This window comes from Macaca nemestrina, chromosome 4, assembly GCF_043159975.1.
Source record: "Macaca nemestrina isolate mMacNem1 chromosome 4, mMacNem.hap1, whole genome shotgun sequence".
In the NCBI taxonomy this organism is placed as follows: Eukaryota; Metazoa; Chordata; class Mammalia; order Primates; family Cercopithecidae; genus Macaca; species Macaca nemestrina.
Genome location: NC_092128.1, coordinates 169117567 through 169139101, shown reverse-complemented (window position 1 = coordinate 169139101; position 21535 = coordinate 169117567). Strand labels below are relative to the sequence as shown.

At 42.1% G+C, this 21535-nt stretch overlaps 1 non-coding gene across 1 annotated transcript; it reads right to left on the bottom strand.

The window, feature by feature from the left end:
• Window positions 1-20174: 20174 nt before the first annotated feature.
• On the bottom strand, window positions 20175-20281 carry LOC112425141 (U6 spliceosomal RNA). The gene has a single exon (XR_003016153.2). It is a non-coding gene; the product is annotated as a U6 spliceosomal RNA (small nuclear RNA).
• Window positions 20282-21535: the final 1254 nt, after the last annotated feature.

Below are 21535 nucleotides of genomic sequence, written 5' to 3'. Positions count from 1 at the left end.
AAACTGACAAAAATGATAGCTTTAAAGGATTCATTTTGATCTATCCAATCATTGATCTGTAAAGTAAAAAATCTGCCTTAAGTACAACTTGACACAATAAACTGTAAAAATTCTGTGGGACCTGTTGAAGTTTATCACATTAATGGCATTCTGCATGCATTTGATAGATACGAGCAAATCTTAGAGACATGCTAATGCTCAGGAAAGAAGTGACCATTGATCAACGACATGAGATGGTAGGGCGTTAATCATGCAATCCTAACCAAATGTCCCCTGTGGTTCCACCTGAATAATCCATGACCTGCTTCTGTGTGTTAATCTTAACTTTACTATGGGGTGGGTTCTTGGATCTCAGACAGGAAAGAATTCAGTGTGAGTAGCAGAGTACAGTGAAATTAAGATAGTTTGTTAGAGACTACTCTTATTACAGAGTAGGGCGTCCTCAAAAAGCAAGAGAAGGAATGCCCTCATGTCAAACATAATGCTTGCTTATATACAGTGTTAGGACTAAGAATAATGTGCTTTATTATTATACAAAGGCTTGTGATTAGCTTGTAACAGTCTATTAGTATCGTTCTTCTCTTGTTTACCTATTGATATCAGCAAGAATTTATGGTTGTACTATAATCTTTAAAGCGAAACCTATTCCTAAACTAAGAATGCTTTTTATTCTGTTGCATAGGCTGGGGTGCAGTGGCACGATCATGGCTCGCTGCAGCCTGGATGTCCCATACTCAGGTAATCCTCCCACCTCAACCTTCTGAGTAGCTGGGACCACAGTTGTGTGCCATCACCCTTGGCTAATGTTTGTATTTTTTTGGAGAGATGGAGTTGCACTGTGTTGCCCAGTCTGGTCAAGTGATCCACCTCCCTCAGCCTCCCAAAGTGTTGGGATTATAGGTGTGCACCACCCTGCCTGGTCTGTTCTTAAGATATCTGGACGTCAGAACATTTCCTTAAGTTCTGGGTCTTATTTAGTTGGCATAATTAACTTGTTCCCTCAGTCATAAACATCTTGTGACCAGGAGTGCCTAACTTCCCGGAAGTGTAACCCAGAAGGTCTCACTTCATTCAGCCTTTATTCAAGAGGGAGTCACTCTGGTTTGGATGCCAATGACAGATAGATAGATAGAGAGAGAGATAGAGAGATAGGTAGATAGATAGATAGATAGATAGATAGATAGATAGATAGATAGATAGATAGACAGACAGACAGACAGACAGACAGACAGACAGATGATAGATAGATAACAGGAAATTTATTAGGGGAATTGGCTCACATGATCATGGAAGCTAAGAAGTCCCACCATAGGGTGTCTGCAAGCTGGAGAATCAGGAGAGCTGGCAGCACCGGTCAGCCCAAGTCAGAAAGCCTCAGAACCAAAGAAGCTGATGGTGTAACTCTCAGTCTGAGGCTTACAGCCTGATTACACAGGGGGCTGCTTCTTGTATGAGTCCTGGAGCCCAAATGCTGGAAAATCTGGGATTCTGATGTCCTAGGCCAGGAGAAGAGGGTGTTCCAGCTCCAGAAGAGAGAGAAATCAAATTCACGTTTTGTCTGCCTTTTTGTTCTATCTGGGCCCCCAGCTGATTGGATGGTGCTCACCCGTGTTGAGGGTGGATCCTCCCCACTTAGTCTATCTACTGACATACCAATCTCCTGTAGTGTGCCGCACCCAGACATAATGCCTTACCAGTTATGTAGGTATCCATTAATCCAGTCAAGTTGACACCTAAAATAAACCATCACACTATGCTTCTGTCTTACTAGCAGTTATATTTTGAGGAAATGGATCCCTATCCTTCATATAAAATGTATGGTACTCTGACTTAGTAAAGCAACAAATGACTTAAAATAACTTAACACCTGTGGAAAATATTTAAAAGTATTAACGTTGATGTTACAGTAAGGTAGCATCACAAAGTCCAGGACTATTTCTCAGTAGCAAAGAAATAAAAAGGCACCATAAAAAGGCCGGGTACAGTGGCTCACACCTGTAATCCCAGCACTTTGGGAGGCCGAGGCAGGCGCATCACGAGGTCAGGAGATCAAGATCATCCTGGCTAACATGGTGAAACCCCGTCTCTACTAAAATACAAAAAATTAGCCGGGTGTGTTGGCAGGCACCTGCAGTCCGTCCCAGTTACTCAGGAGGCTGAGGCTAGAGAATGGTGTGAACCTGGAAGGCGGAGCTTGCAGTAAGCCAAGATCGTGCAACTGCACTCCTGCCTGGGCAACAGAGCGAGACTCCATCTCAAAAAAGAAAGAAAAGAAAGAAAGCATCTTCATGCAGGGATGCCTGGCATAGGCCAGCAGAGCCCAAGCAGAATGAGACAGCACCCATGGAGGGTGGAGAGCAGAGTGGCAATGGAAGCTTAGCCACATACTGTGGACTGTTGGAGGGAAACAGGTGTGATAAAATAAACAAATATATTCAGTATAATTGGTGAACCAGGTTTCTCACTGTCAGAGAAGAAAGCTACAGATACTGAAATGAAAGAAAAATAGAATGAATTCAGTGGTGTTGAAATGGAAGGAATTGGTATGAATTTATAAATTTATATAAATGTAGACATATGAGTAACAGATACATGGATGCATGTCTGCATATTATTATATATTCCTTAGTTTTTGTCCTCTGAAACAGTCTGGAGGCAGTGACACCACAAGAGTAATGAGTACCTTTAGCACCCAAATCTTGGCTTCTAAATACTATTCTCATTAAAAAGAAACAGGACCCTTTAGCAAAATGACCAATTCCTGGATGGGAAAGAAAAAATACAAAATGAGCCTAGAATATTTTCTGTACCGGAAAGTCAGGAAATACTTAAAGAATAGTAGAGAAATGTCAAAAGATAACAAAAGCAATCAAAGTGGCTCCCACAGCAACAATTTGAACATTAAAATAAATAATCATAGTAGTGGATTTTAGTCCATTAAATAAGTAGACCACAAATCTATAAAGGTATAAAGAAAGCGGCCAGGTGTAGTGGCTCATGCCTGTAATCCCAGCACTTTGGGAGGCCAAGGCAGGTGGATCACCTGAGGTCAGGAGCTCGTGACCAGCCTGGCCAACATGGTGAAATCCTGTCTCTACTAAAAGTACAAAAATTAGCTGGGTATGGTGGTGGGTGCCTGTAATCCCAGTTACTCGGAAGGCTGAGACATGAGAATCACTTGAACCCAGGAGGCAGAGGTTGCAGTGAGCCATGATCATGCCATTGCACTCCAGCCTGGGCGACAAGAGTGAAACTCCGTCTCAAAAAAAAAAAAAAAAAAAAGAAGAAGAAGAAGAAGGAGAGAAAGAAAATATATAAAGAAAGAAATGAATAACATGAAAGTTTGAAGAGGAATGAAATTTCTGCAGAGTTTTAAAGTACTTCACCATGCAATACTTATTATTTCTTAAAGAGGAAAGAATAAACTACTGTGAAGAAACCTGGCAATCACCACCTTAACCCAGTTATCACAGAGACACCATCAGTAATTGAACAAGTCACAGTTGTGTACCACAGACAGCATGCAATGAGGGAGCAGCATTATTTCTGTGATATCCCTGCCAAAGATGCATGGATTTAATCATGAGACAAAATCAGCCAAATCCATATTGAGAGATAGTCCACAAAATACCTAGCCCATGAGTTTCAGAATTGTCAAATTTATGAAATTCAAGAAAAAATTTAAACTTTCCAAAGCCTACAAATGCTTAAGAGACAGGGCAGTAAAATGCAGCCCATGATTCTAAACTGGATCCTCTTTCTACACAGGACATAATTGGGCCAACTGGCAAGCTTGATGTTAATAATATCAAGGTTAATTTCCTGATTTCAATGGTTGTATTTTGTAGTATGATAGTGTCTTCATTTGTAATCTACCAAGGCATTCTGGGGTCGTAAGGCATCGTGTTGGCAATTTGCTTTCAAATGGATGAGGAGAGGGAGCAAAAATTCTTTGTACTTTTCTTCTGACTTTCTTGCTATTTTATTCTTGTTTCAAAAAATGTCAAGCTTGATGAACTGTTATAAATATTTGGTATATATAATTAAATGTATAAGTGTATGACATTAAATTTTCATAAACTAAAATGAATATATATAACCTGTAAGAGTTGCACTCCATACTTTAAATGATGTTCTTATTGTAAACCCTATACAGAGTGTAGATTAAAACAAACTGATTAATTTATCATATGATATAAATAAATCAAATGGAGAGTAAACGAAAAAATTAAATTGGACTCAGCTACTATCCATCCCCCAATATACATTCAAGCAGAAGTAGAATTAAGAGAAATCATTCAATAAACTACAGTTCTATTTAGCTTCATAGAAGAGCAAAATGACATCTGTTAAGCTCCTTGTTTTGCCCTCTCTGGGCATTTCCATACAAATTTGACTATGAAACAAGCTGGTCTCACATCAAATTAAAAGGAAGAAGGAAATGCTTTTATGCCTGAAAACAATACAACCCCTTTTCTTTCCTTTGTACAATGTGATTTAAACATGTATACACATTTTTTTTAAAGACTTGATTTAATAATTAAATTTTACTGGTAGCATTTGTTTCATTACACCAGTAAGTGATAACTGGTAAAAAATAAAGTTGCAGATTGTCATTCCGGCTTGCCAAGGTTGAAATAGATGTTCTAGATTGGTGTTTCCTCCCCCAAATCTTCCTGATTATACTAATGTTATTTCAGCCCATATGTAATTACAATTCACCATTTTTTCAATTGCTTTTTCTTAAGCAATTACAATTAACTGGCACCACGTCCTGTTTATAAGAGGCAATGTCACGCAGTGAAAAGAAGACTCAACAAGAGGAGTCAGCTCGGCCACTGTCTAATGGTGACTTTGGATGAAAACTTAACCTCAGTATGTCTCCATTTCTGCCTATATAAATTACAGTACCAAGCAAGACAATTTCTAATGTTCCATTGAATTAGTCTTATGTCCTCATTTGCATTCAAACTATTGTCTTAATTAAATTGCAATGACCAACTTTAATTTCCTTTTACTTTTTTTTTTTTGAGATGGAGTCTTGCTCTGTCGCCCAGGCTGGAGTGCAGTGGCCGGATCTCAGCTCACTGCAAGCTCCGCCTCCCAGATTTAGGCCATCCTCCTGCCTCAGCCTCCCGAGTAGCTGGGACTACAGGCGCCCGCCACCACGCCCAGCTAGTTTTTTTGTATTTTTTAGTAGAGACGGGGTTTCACCATGTTAGCCAGGATGGTCTCGATCTCCTGACCTCGTGATCCGCCCAGGTCGGCCTCCCAAAGTGCTGGGATTACAGGCTTGAGGCACCGTGCCCGGCCTCCTTTTACTTTTTTATAGTGCCTAGTTTTTCGTTGTTTCTTTGCTTTTCATATGGCCTCATAACTTGTCAACAAGCTCAGTAACTTGTCTTAAATTTGTAGAAGTTTTCTATAAAATAGTACAATTTATCCACTATAAGCAAACATGTTATTTCTGTGTTGTTTCAATTCATGCTTCCAATTTTGAACCTGCTTTTAAAAAAAAGCATTTTTAGTGAGCTAAAAGCCTGCTATATGTCAACCATCACTGTGTTTGTCTTCTGATATGCACACCTGAGGACCAATTCTAGTAGTATAAATTATACTAAAAATCCAGGCTATTTATAGGATACCAGTGAACCAGTAAATATAAAAATGTATGTACTACAGAGGCAGTGATAGAATCCATAAAATGTAGAATTTCTATAAAATATACATTTGCTAATTCAGGATACTCCTAGGTTATTTTGCTTATTAAGGCTTTTCTTAGAAATTAACAATAAAGATGTAAATATCAATTTAGAAAAAATGAGCAACGAATTTGGTTATAATTGTTTAAAAGTTTAATGTTTCTTGGTATAGATAATTTAATTATATATATATTAATTAAATGTGTAACTTAATTTATGCCCATTGTTTCATTATGTGAATTATTTGCAGAATGTAGGCTTTTAACAATGTGGTAAGATGGATGGAGGTTGCTAGGTAATATAATTCATTCCTCAGAAGTTAACTTACTCAGGTATGAAATGTTGAAAAGAAGAACCTTTTGGTAACATCAGATAAAATATTACTATTTTAGTTGGTATTTACTCTTTTATAAAATGTCTACTTAATACAAATGAATTTTTAAAAATTCAACATCCCATAAATTCCAAGGGTCTCTATAGGCATTAAACTGACACCAGCACAAACACACTGGTCAAGTTTCTTTTTCTTTTTCTTTCTTTCTTTTTTTTTTTTTTTTTTTTTTTTTTTTTTGAGGCAGGGTCTCACTCTCTTACCCAGGCTGGAAGGCAATGGTGCCATCTCAGCTCACTGCAGCCTCAACCTCCCAGGCTCAAGCAATCCTTCTATTTCAGCCTCCTGAATAGCTGGGACCACAGGTGTGCACCACCACCCCTGACTAATTTTTTTTATTTTTTCAGTGACAGGATTTCACCATGTTGCCCAGGCTGGTCTTGAACGCCTGGGCTCAAGTAGTCCACCTGCCTCGGCTTCCCAAAGTGCTAGGATTACAAGCATGTGCCACCTCGCCTGGCCTAAATTTTCAATGATAAAGATAATTCATATAGTCAGGGACAGCAGTGGGCATCTGTAGTCCCAGCTACTTGGGAGGCTGAGGCGGGAGGGTCACATGAGCCTAGAATTTTGAGGCCATCCTGGGAAACATTGTGAGGCTCCATCTCTAATATGAATAAATAAATAAATAAATAGTTTCCACAAGTTAAGACACAGAAGTATGAGAGTTCTTCTCGGATGGTGTAGTTTTATAAAAAGGAAAACACTACAAAATACCCAACATAAATAATTTTTAAGTACTTGGAAAATTTATTCCTATCAATTCAACTCAGATTAGAGTCAAAATATTCATCAGAATGTAATAAGCCATATTAGCAAATAATAAGCTCCTATTCTCTAGGAGATAACATTCAAGCTACTTATCCAGAATTCTAATTGTTCTATGCAGCAAAATTACATGTACAAATAATATATTTAATTTACTAAAATAAAATCCTCAAAGTTACAAGAAATCAGATACAATAAAAAGATATTCGCAATTTCTAGTCGCTATGGTTATTGGATGGGTTAGAGATTAACAAGAGGAAATATATCAAGATAGTGAACGCTATAATGTATAACAGAAGATCGTTTAATCTCTCCATGGGGGAGTTCTTGTTCCCCAGAATCTCAAAGAATTTTACACCTTGGATACTAATATTCACCAAAGTACTCTCAGGGGCATAAGTAACATTTTCATTTTTCAGGGGAAAAAAATAAGATACAGAATATTTAATGAAGAATATTCACACATTAATTTTCCAGAACTATAGGCTTGTGGGGTTTTTTCCCTGGGAGAAAGAAGAGATCCCTTTTTCCCTGTGCCAGTTCTGGAATATGAATTAACTGAAGAGTTTAAGGCAATGGGAAAGGGCTTGGATATTTTTAAATATTTGAAATATCTAGGAAACCACACAAATGTAGACACAGCCTATAAACTCCCAGACATGATTAGTAAAAAGCATGGAACGAGAAATGACACAATCCTGCATACTTGGCTTGGGAGCTCTCCTGCCTCTTCGTATCTGTAACTGCAGCAACAACCACAGGACCCAGCACGTAAGAGGAGCTCTCTAAATATTGGTTGAATCAATAAATTAATGAATCTTAATCTCAACTGTACAGTCTTTTCATTTGAAAAATCAGAAAAGAACTTCCTGTCCAGTGTCTGACTCAGTGCCTGGTGTTTAGCTTTATGCTCCTCCTCAAGCTTTGTACTTCTCTGGATTTTCCTAAACTCCTCTGCCCCAACTGGCCACATGAGCATAACATGACTGAGAAGAAGTACATTTCACCTTTCCATCATTTAGGGTGGAATGTGATTGTTTAATTGTCCTTGCCCTTTGGGAACCCAATTTAAAACATTTGTAATCTTTGTCCTCTCCAAACAACATATTTTAGTTCACACTTAACAAAATGTGCTAAAGATTCTATTTATGAATGATTCATAATGCTAATGAATTCATCAATCCCATTATCGCACATCATTCTATAAATGTCAAACAGGATGTAGCTGACAAGTTCATTGCCATTAAATATAAGGGCATAGATGCACACATTTGCCCTTGATGAGGGTCATCCATGGCCAACCTTTGACTTTTTATGTTTCTGCTATTTGAATGTCAATAATTGTATATAATTTTCACATTATTCTGTGACTACATGTCAAAATTTCCAAACATCTATCATATTTTTATATAATTAAATGTGTATCCTTTACTACTTTGTAAATGAGTGCCCTCTATTTGAAAGCGGTTAAATCCTTTTATTTTAACATTTTTTAATCTTTACTGTCATTTGGGACTAGTGGATGCTTTCACAGAGTCCTGGAGGCAGAACCTGAGATAGAGGTTCTAATGCAAGTGGTTTATTGAGGGAATGTTTAGGAAGAAATTAGCAAGAAGGTGAGGGAAGCAGAAAAGGGCAGGAGGAGAAGCAAATGCAAGTTATGGTTACGGTGGAAGTCTGGCCTCAGCCTGAGGTCCTAAGAAGTTTTCTGTTTTTTTTTTTTTGAGACGGAGTCTCGCTCTGTCCCCCAGGTTGGAGTGCAGTGGCCGGATCTCAGCTCACTGCAAGCTCCGCCTCCCAGGTTTACGCCATTCTCCTGCATCAGCCTCCCGAGTAGCTGGGACTACAGGTACCCGCCACCTCGCCCGGCTAGTTTTTTTTGTTTTTGTTTTTTTTGTATTTTTTAGTAGAGACGGGGTTTCACCGTGTTAGCCAGGATGGTCTCGATCTCCTGACCTCGTGATCCACCCGCCTCGGCCTCCCAAAGTGCTGGGATTACAGGCTTGAGCCACCGCGCCTGGCCTAGAGGTCATAAGAAGTTTAGGAACAAGAATGACACCAGGAAAATTGTCCCAACTTAAGGCAAAAAAGCAGGATTTCACACCAATCAATTAACTGGGTGTGTGCTGCCCATGGTTGGGGTGGATACACACCACCCAAGGCAACTTACAGTGAGGCAGCCCAAGTCTACGGAGGACAATTCTCCATCCAGTGGGGTAGTTGTGGGCTTTTCGCAGCCAACACTCAGAACACAGGAAGGTGGGTGCACAGGCCTACTAGTAGGGTTGTTTTCTGACGTTTTATTTTACCAAAAGAAAAACAGAACTCTCTATGGATTGGTGGTCTAGTTTTATTGTCTTAGTAATATATGTATTCATCATTTTTTAAATACGTAAACATATTACTTAAAACAATAAAACTGTAGTAATTTGGTAACCCATGACTGGAGAAGTAAAGAATTATGATGCAGATGAAAACAGAATACAGTTGGCCCTTGAACAGCATGGGTTTGAACAGCACAGATCACTTATAGGGGATTTTTCTCAAGAAAAGTTACACCAAGTGTGCTTGCCTCTCCTGACTTCCCTTCTACCTCCTCCATTTCTTCTGTCTCTGCCACCCCTGAGACAGCAAGACCAACGTCTCCTTCTCCTCTTCTTCATCAGCCTATACAACCTGCAGATGATGAGCATGAAGACTTTGGTGATCCATTTCCATTTAATGAACAGTAAATATATTTTCTTTCTTATGATTTTCTTAATAACATTTTCTTTTCATTAGCATAATTTATTGCAAGAATACAGTATATAATACGTATAGCATGCAAAATATGTGTTAACTCTTCATGCTATTGGTAAGGCTTCCAGTTAAGTCAGCTATTAGTAGTTAAGATTTGGGGGAGTCAAAAGTTATATGCAAAGTCTCAGCACCTCTAACCCCCCCCATTGTTCAAGGGTCAACTGTACTTAACCAACGCTCGTAATAAAAACTTAAATTCCAAACACAGCCTTATCCTATGAATTCAATTTGGGAAATGGCATTCCATCAATGATAGCCACTGTGCAAATTTTAGTAGATATTACAACTTTCAAATTTTTATGTCACAAATAGTGATAATTTAGGCAACCTCTGTACCACATAAGTCAACAGTAGATATACCAGCACAGGTCAGTTTCACTCCCCTTCATTAATGGCTATGGACTGGTGTTAGCATACGCCTTTCTCAGGGAGCATTGCGATGGAGAATCCACTGCTGTATGATCTTAGAGCAATTTTGGAACATAGACTTTCAGTTACTTAATTTAAACCTGTGCTTTGATATCATAGTGAGCTTCTGTCTTTACTTTCTGTGCCCCTTACATTTAAGGTCTTACAGATCCCACCATGCCTTGTTCCCTGCTCATTTCCATGTTCTTGTTGCTCTTTCATGGGGATGACTGTTAAAGAACCAAGACAACCTTGCAGGTGAATCAAATGGATGCAAGAATCGGAAATGCCCTGTCTCTTTGCTCCTTGTGCTTACATACGTTTATGACTGAGTCCACTATTTAGGAATAGTTGTGTGTAGGCATCAAAGCAACCTCTTGGTCTTCCTTACGGCTCTATGTGAAATTGTAAATGAGAGCAAAGGCTCTGGAGGCTGGCATATGTTGGCTGGCATTTGCCCAACTTAAAGGGTTGCTGTGGTACTGGGAGTATCGTGCTCCTTCAATTTGCTTGTGTATGGCTGCCATGAGGTAGAGGCAGTAAACGCAGATCAAAGATAAAGATGTACAGCCTTCAGATAGGAAGAGAGGAACCCATGACTACTGTTGGTGTACATCTCAGAATAAAACGTGATGTGGCTCCCGATGGAGCATCCTCTAAGATCTTAAAGACCTGGAAACAGCCAAATGTTACAGAAGTTCATAGTAACCATATGATCTGTGAAGAAATTGGTACTATTGGATGGCTGGATGGGCTCAGAACGTTATGAACAATCCACGATCTTCAGAGACACACCAAATGTTCCAAAACAACTATTACAGGAGAATTTACGGTTAGATAGAAGGTGTGCCCTTTCCATGAGTCATGAAGGGTGTTGTTGGGGAAGGATAAGTGCAGACTTGAGCTTGGGGTTTGGGAAATGTTTTCTCCAGGTCATGGCATGAGTGGCATAGCATCCTTGAGGCATCAGTTGCCAGCCAGTTAGAAAGTCCTTCATTTCTTAAAGGGTTTTTTAACTTTAACCTGTTTAATCTAGAGTCTAATCTATAACACATCTCCTCTATATCATTTTATCTGCACAAGACTTGGCTACGTATAGGACAATATTAGAAAGTTCTTAGGCCGGGTGTGGTGGCTCATGCCTGTAATCCCAGCACCCCAGCACTTTGGTAGGACAAGGCGGGCAGATCATGAGGTCAGGAGATCGAGACCATCCTGGCTAACACGATGAAACCCCGTTTCCACTAAAAATATAAAAAATCAGCCGGGTGTGGTGGTGGGCGCCTGTAGTCCCAGCTACTTGGGAGGCTGAGGCAGGAGAATCGCTTGAACCTGGGAGGCGGAGCTTGCAGTGAGCCGAAATCGCGCCACTGCACTCTAGCCTGGGGGACAGCCTGGGCGAGACTCTGTCTCAAAAAAAAAAAAAAAAGAAAGAAAGAAACAAAGTTCTTTAGAACTTAATTTTTCTTTTTTCAGCAATTCATGTGTCACTTTAGAAAGGAGATAATTCATGACATTTTATTCCCACGCAGCATTTGATGACAAATGAGGCACAGAGATGTTAATGGCTTGTCTGATGTCACACAGCTATCTGGGGGACAGTTATAAATCATTGCATAATCCCATTGGTGAGCCGTATATTAAGCAATTATATCTCTCCTTCTTTGAAGATTCTTTATCCCAGAAGCCCTTATGATCCAGCAACACTGGACTACTTGTACTGCGCTTATTTCTCACATAAGCTATGTCTTAGTTTACACTTTTCTCCATGCCTGGAAAGCCTCCTTGCCCCACCCCAGCCCCTGTATACCTCCACTTCCTACTCATGTCTACTTGTCAGGTAGCATCGTTCAGTTACTCCAAGATGAGTTGGGAGCATCTCATCAATACCATATTGTATTAACCAAGTTGTTATAATACAATAACCAGCTTGTTCACATTTTATTCTTAGATGTATGCCAGTAGTGCCCATGAGTTCCTCTCTTCATTTTTAAAAGTTGTACATCTGCACCGGGTGTGGAGGCTCATGCCTGCAATCCCAGCGCTTTGGGAGGTCAAAGTGGAAGGATCGCTTGAGGCCAGGAGTTTATGACCAGCCTGAGCAACACAGCAAGGCCCTGTCTCTAAAAAATTAAAATTAAAATTAAAAAATTTGCCAGCCATGATGGTGTGCACCTGTTGTCCCAGTTGTCTGGGAGGCTGAGGCAAGATGATCTCTTCAGCCCAGGAGTTCAAGGCTGCAGTGAGCTAGGATCGTGCCACAGCACTCCAGCCTGGACTACAGAGTGAAATCCTGTCTCAAAACAACAGCGACAACAACAAAGAAAGTCATACATCTTTATTTTTATTTTTAAATTTTATTTATTTATTTATTTTGAGACAGAGTCTCCCTCTATCACCCAGGCTGGAGTGCAGTGGTGCGATCTCGGCTCATTACAACCCCTGCCTCCCAGGTTCAAGCGATTCTCCTGTCTTAGCCGCCCAAGTAGCTGGGATTACAGGCATGCACTACCACGCCTGGCTAATTTTTGTATTTTCAGTAGAGACAGGGTTTCACTATGTTGACAGGCTGGTCTCGAACTCCTGACCTCAAGTGATCTGCCCGCCTCGGCCTCCCAAAGCGTTGGGATTACAGGCATGAGCCACCGTGCCCCCGGCCCTACATCTTTATTTTTGATCCACATTTACAGCCTCTAGCTAAAGGCAGACGTACACAAGCAAATAGAAAAAGTATGATACTCAAAGTATCAAAGCAACCCTATAAGTTGGGCATACCAGATGTTCCCATAAGGTAGCCTACAATTATGCCTGTTGTGAATAAAAGTTGTCACTAGTGTCAGGCTCCATCTTGACCCGGGAGAGATGTGCCTAGCAAAGCGGTCCAGTGCCTAGAATAGTAGACGGTATGTAGTAGGTGCTCAGTCATTATTAACTTAGGATTCTTACAGGAAAGTTTTTAGGGGGATAAGGGTAGAGTCCTTAACTCTTGATCTTCCCTGTAACAGGAAAACCAAGAGAAGGCTGAAACCCAGCAATTCTACTCCTAGGCACATACTCAAGGGAATTTATTTCTTTATTTATTTATTGGCATGGAGTCTCGCTCTGTCGCCCAGGCTGGAGTGCAGTGGTGCGATCTCGGTTCACTGCAAGCTCTGCCTCCCGGGTTCACGCCATTCTCCTGCCTCAGCCTCCTGAGTAGCTGGGACTACAGGCGCCCGCCACCGCGCCCAGCTAATTGTTTGTATTTTTAGTAGAGACAGGGTTGCACTGTGTTAGCCAGGATGGTCTCGATCTCCTGACCTCGTGATCCACCCACCTCGGCCTCCCAAAGTGCTGGGATTACAGGTGTGGGCCACCGTGCCCAGCCAAAATTTTTTATTTTTAATGCCCACACAAATACTTATGCACTTTCTTTTATTTTTATTTTTGAGACAGAGTCTTGCTGTGTCACCCAGGCTGGAGTGCAGTGGCGCCATCTCGGCTCACTGCAAGCTCCACCTCCCGGGTTCACGCCATTCTCCTGCCTCAGCCTCCCGAGTAGCTGGGACTACAGGCTCCAGCCACCACTCCCGGCTAATTTTTTTGTATTTTTAGTAGAGACGGGGTTTCACCATGTTAGCCAGGATGGTCTCAATCTCCTGACCTCGTGATCTGCCTGCCTCGGCCTCCCTTAGTGCTGGGATTACAGGCCGGAGCCACCACGCCCAGCTAATTTTTTGTATTTTTAGTAGAGACGGGGTTTCACCGTGTTAGCCAGGATAGTCTCCATCTTCTGACCTCATGATCCTCTGGCATCGTCCTCCCGAAGTGCTGGGATTACAGGCCTGAGCCACCGTACCCGGCCTTATGCACATATGTTTACAGCAACAACATTCATAATGGCTAAAAGGTGGAGACAACCCAAATGTCCATCGACTGATGAATAGACAAACGAAATAAGGTATACCATCCAATGGAATAGTATTTGGTCACAAGAGAAATGAAGTACTGATACGTGATACAACATGGATGAACTTTGAAGACATTATGTTAAGTGAAAGAAACCAGTCACAAAAGACCACATAATGTATGATTCCATTTATATAAAATACCCAGAACGAGAAAATCTACAGAGAAAGCATGTAGATTAGTGGTTGCCTAGGGCTGGGGGAGGGAGAAGCAGAGCAGTTTCTTTTTGAAGTGATGAAAATGCCCTCAAATTGCCTATGGTGATGGTGGCACTCCTCTGTGAATACACTAAAAACTATTAAATTGCACAATTTAAATGAGTGAATTGTATGGTATGTGAATTATAGCTCAATAAGATGATGAGAAAGAGAGTGGAGGCTGAAATATGTCAGACTAAAGGCCACCCATCAGAATCCTCCCAATACTTTAACAAGAATCATGGCAAGCTTTTGCTAAAGATGTCCCAGCCTGGCTCTCACTTTTCCTTTGTCTATTTCTAAGGCCCCGACCAGAATTCACTTAAGTACGACTCAGACTGTTTTAGCCAACTATCACATTGTGTTCTCTTCTGTTTTGTTGTGTATAGTAACCAGCTAAATCGCATGAAAAATCCTTGTCTAAATTGAGTCCATAGTCTCAATACCCAACTAGCATTCATTGAATGCCCATTGGTGCCAAGCCCTTCACAGATGTCATCCCTAAGCCTCATAATAGCCCCAGGAGCCTCATAAGAACCCCAGTGAGTACGTTGCATTACCGTCATTTCGTAGAGGAGGAGAGAGACTAAGCTTAGCTAATAGGCATGATGTCACCATGTGGGAAATGATGGACCCAGGTTTAACATGGATGTGCCTGATTCACAAAATCTGTGCTCTATTGACAAATTATGTATTCAAAGTCTAGCACAGAAATGCATAAAACCCGAACAAGAGAGGGAATAGAGTGTAGACCATCTGATAAAGATAATCTGATTCAGTGTTCCAACGTAGAGCCGTGATGTGAGAATCCTGTTTTAAAATCCTGTCCTAATGGCCTGGACACTGACAAAGAGTTCGCCTGGGTCTGGGGCTACCAAAGCTGCCTGTTTGAAGAGGGAGCTTTTAAATGTTTTTCCAGCTGAGCAAGCAAAAGAGCATACTCCCAGGTCAGTTTCTTTTGAAAAAGAACTACACTCTCATTCCTTAACTCCAGTTATCAGTTTTACTCTACCACCACTTGGTGTCATCTATGAAGCCATGTCTATTTGCCTGTGGTAAAATATCAGATTGCTTCTTTCCCACTCTGAGCAACAGGACGTAGACAGAGAAGGCATCTACACAAACTTTTTTTTTCCCCAGTTGACTTCCTGATTTTCTCCTGCGAGCATGTCTGAGGGCACTCTTCTCTGTTGCTTCTCTCTCCATAACATCCTTTCCTTCATCTTTGTTGGTGCCCTTTTATCTAGACACTGCCCTCCAACCACCCCCTCTTTGGCAACTTAGTTTCGAGTCATTTCCACGGTAGAGTGGCCAATCCCTTGTCACGTGATCCTCCACAAAGAATACAAGCCCTTTCTTGCTTACAATAATCTGGAATCCTAATATCAGGTCTAATAAATCAAATCCAGCTTTGCTACCACTTACATGGCAAGTGGTTGCTGGCTTTCCCATCGTCCTTTCTCCCCCAGAGTGAGTAACTTCAACTGTCAGAAAATAAGAAAAGATCACCTCCACACAGATGAAAGCAAGGAGGCAGACTGGAGTGTTAAAAGACTGGCACGAGAATACACAGAAAAAAGAAACAGACACCTCTGGAAGCTGATGCTCACACAGGTTCACCAGGAAATTCATGCCAGACCAATCTCTATTAGATAAGTGTGGCCGACATGGAATTTTCGGACTTTAGCAGAGCATAGGACTAAGACTTTCATGACACTTTTCTGGAAAAGCTATATTGGGTTAAATAAGAACATATTTCTATATAATCACATACAGCTACCTTAAGATTGAATATATTATAGTACGTTTGTATTCTGAAAGGAATGTTCTGTAGAAATCATCCAACTTTTGCAACCTCATCACCACCACCTAGACCTGCATAGTCCACCGCACATATGGTTATTGAGCACTTGAAATGTGTCAGCTCTGAACTGGGATGTGCTTGAAGTGTAAAATGCACACCAAACTTGGAAGACTAACTATAAAAAAATAAGGATGTCAAATATCTCAGTAATCTTTATACTGATTTTATGTTGAAATAATATTTGGGGCTAGGTGTGGTGGCTCATTCGTGTAGTCCCAACACTTTGGGAGGCTGAGGTGGGAGGACTGCTTGAGGCCAGGAGTTTGAGACCAGCCTGGTCCACATAGCAAGACCCTGTCTCTATTATTTTTTTTTAAGAAATTTGCAAAAACAACAACAACAAAAGAAATAATATTTTTATACATTGGATAACAAAACATACTATTAAACTAAGTTTATTTGTTTCTTTTCTAGTAAGGTCAATAAAAGATTTAAAATTATCTGTATGGTTTTTACTACATTTATGTTGATTGTGCTGATTTAGACCAGCAGGGCAGATCGCCATGTGCCCTCTACCCAGTTTGTATTTGTCACCCAAGAAGCCCTAAATTCCCAGCCCATCTCTCATCACTCATCAGCCTTGAACACTTCTCAATCTGATCCCGTCCCCCATCCCTGCACAAACCCCAAGTGCCTTTCTTTGCACCTGTGGAACCCATGTCCATCAGTAACACAGTTCCCCATCCTTCATCTCTTCTCCGCCCATTTCCTCCACATTCTTACTCTAACTCAGTGGTTCTTAAACACATATCTGGCCTGTAATCCCAGCACTTTGGGAGGTCGAGGCGGGTGGATCATTTGAGGTCAGGAGTTCAAGACCAGCCTGGCCAACACTGTGAAACCCCATCTCTACTAAAAATACCAAAAAAAAAAAAAAAAAAAAAAAACTAGCCAGGTAGTAGTGGCATGCGCCTGTAATCCCAGCCACTTGGGAGACTGAGGCAGGAAAATTGCTCGAGCCTGGAAGGCAGAGGTTGTGGTGAGCCAAGATGGCGTCACTGCACTACAGTCTGAGCAACAGAGTGAAGCCCTGTCTCAAAAAAAAAAAAAAAAAGAAAAAAATCTGTGTTAGAATCACCTTGGGAGCTTTAAATGAGTGTTTGTTGCTCAGGCCCCATTTTCAGAATGTTCAATCAGATCCTTTGGCTACAAGGATGAGGCTTCTGATTTTTTTTTTTTTTTTTTTTTAAATAACTCACCCAGGTGATTCTAACATGCAGCTGGGACAGAGAACCACTCATTGGACGAGCCCCAGCTTTCTGTCTACTCTAACAGTGCATTCATGCCAGTGAACGTAAGTTGGAAAAAACTCCACAGCATGCTGACTGGTCTCCCTAAATTAGAGATCACTAACCTAAAGTGGATATTTTAAAAATTATTTTTAGAGACAGGGGCTGGCTCTGGAGTGCAGCAGTCCACCATAGCTCACTGCAACCTCAAATTCCTGGGTTCCAGGGCTCCTCTGGCCTCAGCCCCCCAGGTAGGTAGCACTACAGGTGAGCACCACAGATCTGGGTTGGCTCTGTGTCCCCACCCAAATCTCATCTTGCAGCTTCCATAATTCACACACGTTGTGGAGGGACCCAGAGGGAGATGATTAAATTATGGGGGTGGATCTTTCCCGTGCTGTTCTCATGATAATGAGTAAGTCTCATGAGCTCTGATAGCTTAAAAATAAAAATGGGAGTTTCTCTGCACAAGCTCTCTCTTTGCCTGCTGCCATCCACGTAAGATGTGACTTGCTCCTCCTTGCCTTCCGCCAGGATTGTAAGGCCTCCCCAGGCACATGGAACTGTACGTTAATTAAACCTCTTTATTCGTAAATTGCCTGGTCTTGGGTATGTCTTTTAACAACAGCATGAAAACAGACTAATACAACCACCATACGGGACTTTTTTTTTTTGAGACGGAGTCTCGCTCTGTTGCCCAGGCTGCAGTACAGTGGCGCGATCTCAGCTTACTGCAAGCTCTGCCTCCTGGGTTCACGCCATTCTCCTGCCTCAGCGTCCTGAGTAGCTGGGATTACCACCACCACGTCCGGTTAATTTTTGTATTTTCAGTAGAGATGGGGTTTCACCATGTTAGCCAGGATGGTCTTGATCTCCTGACCTTGTGATCTGCCCGCGTCAGCCTCCCAGAGTGCTGGGATTACAGGCATGAGCCACCACACCTGGCCACACCTGACTAACTTTTAAAATTCTTTTTTGTTGAGATGGGGTCTCACTACGTTGTCCAGGATGATCTTGAACTGGCCTCAAGTGATTCCCGCACCTCAGTCTCCCAAAGTGTTGGGATTACAGGTGTGGCCAGGTGTGGTGCCTTATGCCCAGCACTTTGGGAGGCCGAGGCTGGCAGATTGCTTAAGTCTAGGAGTTTGCAACCAGTCTGGGCAACATGGTGAAACCCTGTCTCTACAAAATATACAAAAATTAGTCGGGTGTAGTGGAGTTGATATGGGAGGATCACTTGAGTCAAGGAGGTTGAGGCTGCAGTGAGCCGAGATTGCTCCACCACACTCCAGTCTGGGTTATAGCACAAGACCCTGTCTCAAAGTTTTTAAAAAAGGGATGAGAGGTGTGAGCCACTGTGCTGGCCTGAAGTGGATCTTAAAAGTTGTCCTGCAATCCTGCCGTTTTCCCCGTGTCCCCTCACTCTCTTTATCTCCTAGAGATATAGTCTGCACCTTTTCCTCAAAGCTCCAGGTACTTCTCCTGAGTAGCCTTAAGTGAGACACAGAAGAAATCAGGAAAGACTTTCCACAAGCTCCCCCCACCACATCTACTCACCTCTCTGCATAGGTGCTCATACATATGTCTGCCTTCCCTCATTTCTCAGCTCAGGCCTGCCCAGCAGATCTTTCTGTAATGACCAAAATATTATTTGTTGGTGCTGTCTAGTACTATAGTCACTAGCCATATGTGGCTATTGAACACTTGAAATATGGCTAGCACAACTTATTATTATTATTATTATTTTTGAGATGGAGTCTTGCTCTGTCATCCAGGCTGGAGTGCAGTGGCACGATCTCAGCTCACTGCAACCTCTGACTCCTGAGTTCAAGCGATTCTCCTGCCTCAGCCTCCCGAGTAGCTGGGACTACAGGCATGTGCCACCACACCCAGGTAATTTTTGTATCTTTTTTTTTTTTGAGACGGAGTCTCGCTCTGTCGCCCAGGCTGGAGTGCAGTGACTGGATCTCAGCTCACTGCAAGCTCCGCCTCCCGGGTTTGCGCCATTCTCCTGCCTCAGCCTCCCGAGTAGCTGGACTACAGGCACTCGCCACCTCGCCCGGCTAGTTTTTTGTATTTTTTAGTAGAGACGGGGTTTCACCGTGTTAGCCAGGATGGTCTCGATCTCCTGACCTCGTGATCCGCCTATCTCGGCCTCCCAGAGTGCCGGGATTACAGGCGTGAGCCACCGCACCCAGCCTAATTTTTGTATTTTTAGTAGAGATGGGGTTTTGCCATGTTGGCCAGGCTGATCTCAACCTCCTGACATCAGGTGATCTACCCACCTCGACCTTCCAAAGTACTGGGATTACAGGCATGGGCCACCTAGCACGCCCAGAAAAAATTTAGATTGTCTTCATTTTAAATTAATTTACACTTAAATAGCTACATGTGGCTTTCTATAAGGCAACATAGCTAGAGATGTTAGTGCCATCTAAGACCAACTCCTGCACTTGTATTCTGTGTGTCATTCTCTCTTACACTCTAGGACATTGCTCCAACAATTGTTCCCTCTCCTGCTTTATTCATTTTCCTTTGTTACAGAATCATTCTCCTCTGCATACAAATATATCGTCACATATTCAATTTTTTAAAAAGCCTCTTTGCTAGGTATGGCGGCTCATACCTGTAATCCAAGCACTTTGGGAGGCTGAGGCAGAAGGATCGCTTGAGCCCAGAGATTCAAGATCAGCATGGGCGATACTCCATTCCCAAGCTGGAGTGCAGTGGTGCAATCACAGCTCACTGCAACCTCAACCTCCTAGGTTCAGGTGATTCTCCCACCTCAGCCTCCCAAGTAGCTGGGACCATAGGCACACGCCACCACATCTGGCTAATTTTTGGTGTTTTTTTTCTATGTGCTTCTACAAATATATGAAACGTTTTACGAATGTGCGTGTCATCCTTGCACAGGGGCTGTGCTAAACTTCTCTGTGTTGTTCCAATTTTAGTATAGGTGCTGCTGAAGCAAGCACTAATTTTTGTATTTTTTTGTACAGATGGCGTTTCACTATGTTGCCCAGACTGGTATCAAACTCCTGGGCTCAAGCTCATAAAAAAATTAGCTGGGTGTGGTGCATGTGCCTGTAGTTCCAGCTACTCAGAAGGCTGAAATAGAAGGATCACTTGAGTGAAGGAGGTTGAGCCTGCAGTGAGCTGTGATCCCACCACTGCACTCCAACCTGGGTAAGCTCTGTCTCAAAAAATAATAATAAAATTACTTTCTCTTCGTATTTCCCTTTAGCTACCTTCAGCTTTTTGCTCCCTTCATAGCAAAAGTCCTCCAAAAGAATATTTTAATCATTGCTGACTCAAAGTTCTTTCCTCTACTCTCTCTTGAGCCCACTCAAATCATACTTCTGTCCCCACCATTCTGAACCGGCTCTTGTCAATGTCACCAGTGACTTCTCTATCACTAAATACAACGCAGTCCTTATCTTATTAAACACACAGTATCTGCAGCATTAACCCAGTAGTCATTCTGTCCTCATGAAACACATTCTCGACTTGGCTTCTTGGAAACCACCCTCTTTCGCTTCCTACTCCACTTGCTGCCCCTCCTCTGCTTGCTTCTCTGGTTCCTGCTCATCTTAACAACCTCAACATTTCCAAGTACAGTAGGGCTTAATCCCAAATCCTTTACTTGTGGGGAGTTCAGGGGGACTGGGTCTCATTCTGTGGCCCAGACAGGAGTGTAGTGGCGCCATCTCAGCTCACTGCACCCTCTGTCTCCCAGGTTCAAGCCATTCTCATGCCTCAACCTCCTGAGTAGCTGAGATTACAGCACCTGCCACCACGCCTGGCAAATTTTTCTATTTTTGGTAGAAACAGGGTTTTTCCATACTGGCCAGGCTGGTCTTGAACTCCTGGCCTCAAGTGATCCACTCACCTCAGCTTCCCAAAGTGCTGGAATTGCAGGCATGAGCCACCGTCCCCAGCTTCCAAATCCTCCTTTTTGTCCTCATTTCACCCTAAGTGATCTCACTCAGTACCATCTGTATCTTTACCCTGACCACTCCTCTGAATTCTAAATTCATACATCCAACAGCCTAGCTGGCATTTCAAACTCAAAGATGAGTAGGCATCTTAATCTTAATGTGTCCATACTGAACTCTTGGTCCTCCCCCTTAAAACCCATTGCTCCATCAGGAAGAATAGCTAATGGATGCAGGGCTTAATACCTACGTGATGGGATGATCTGTGCAGCAAACCACCATGGCACACATTTA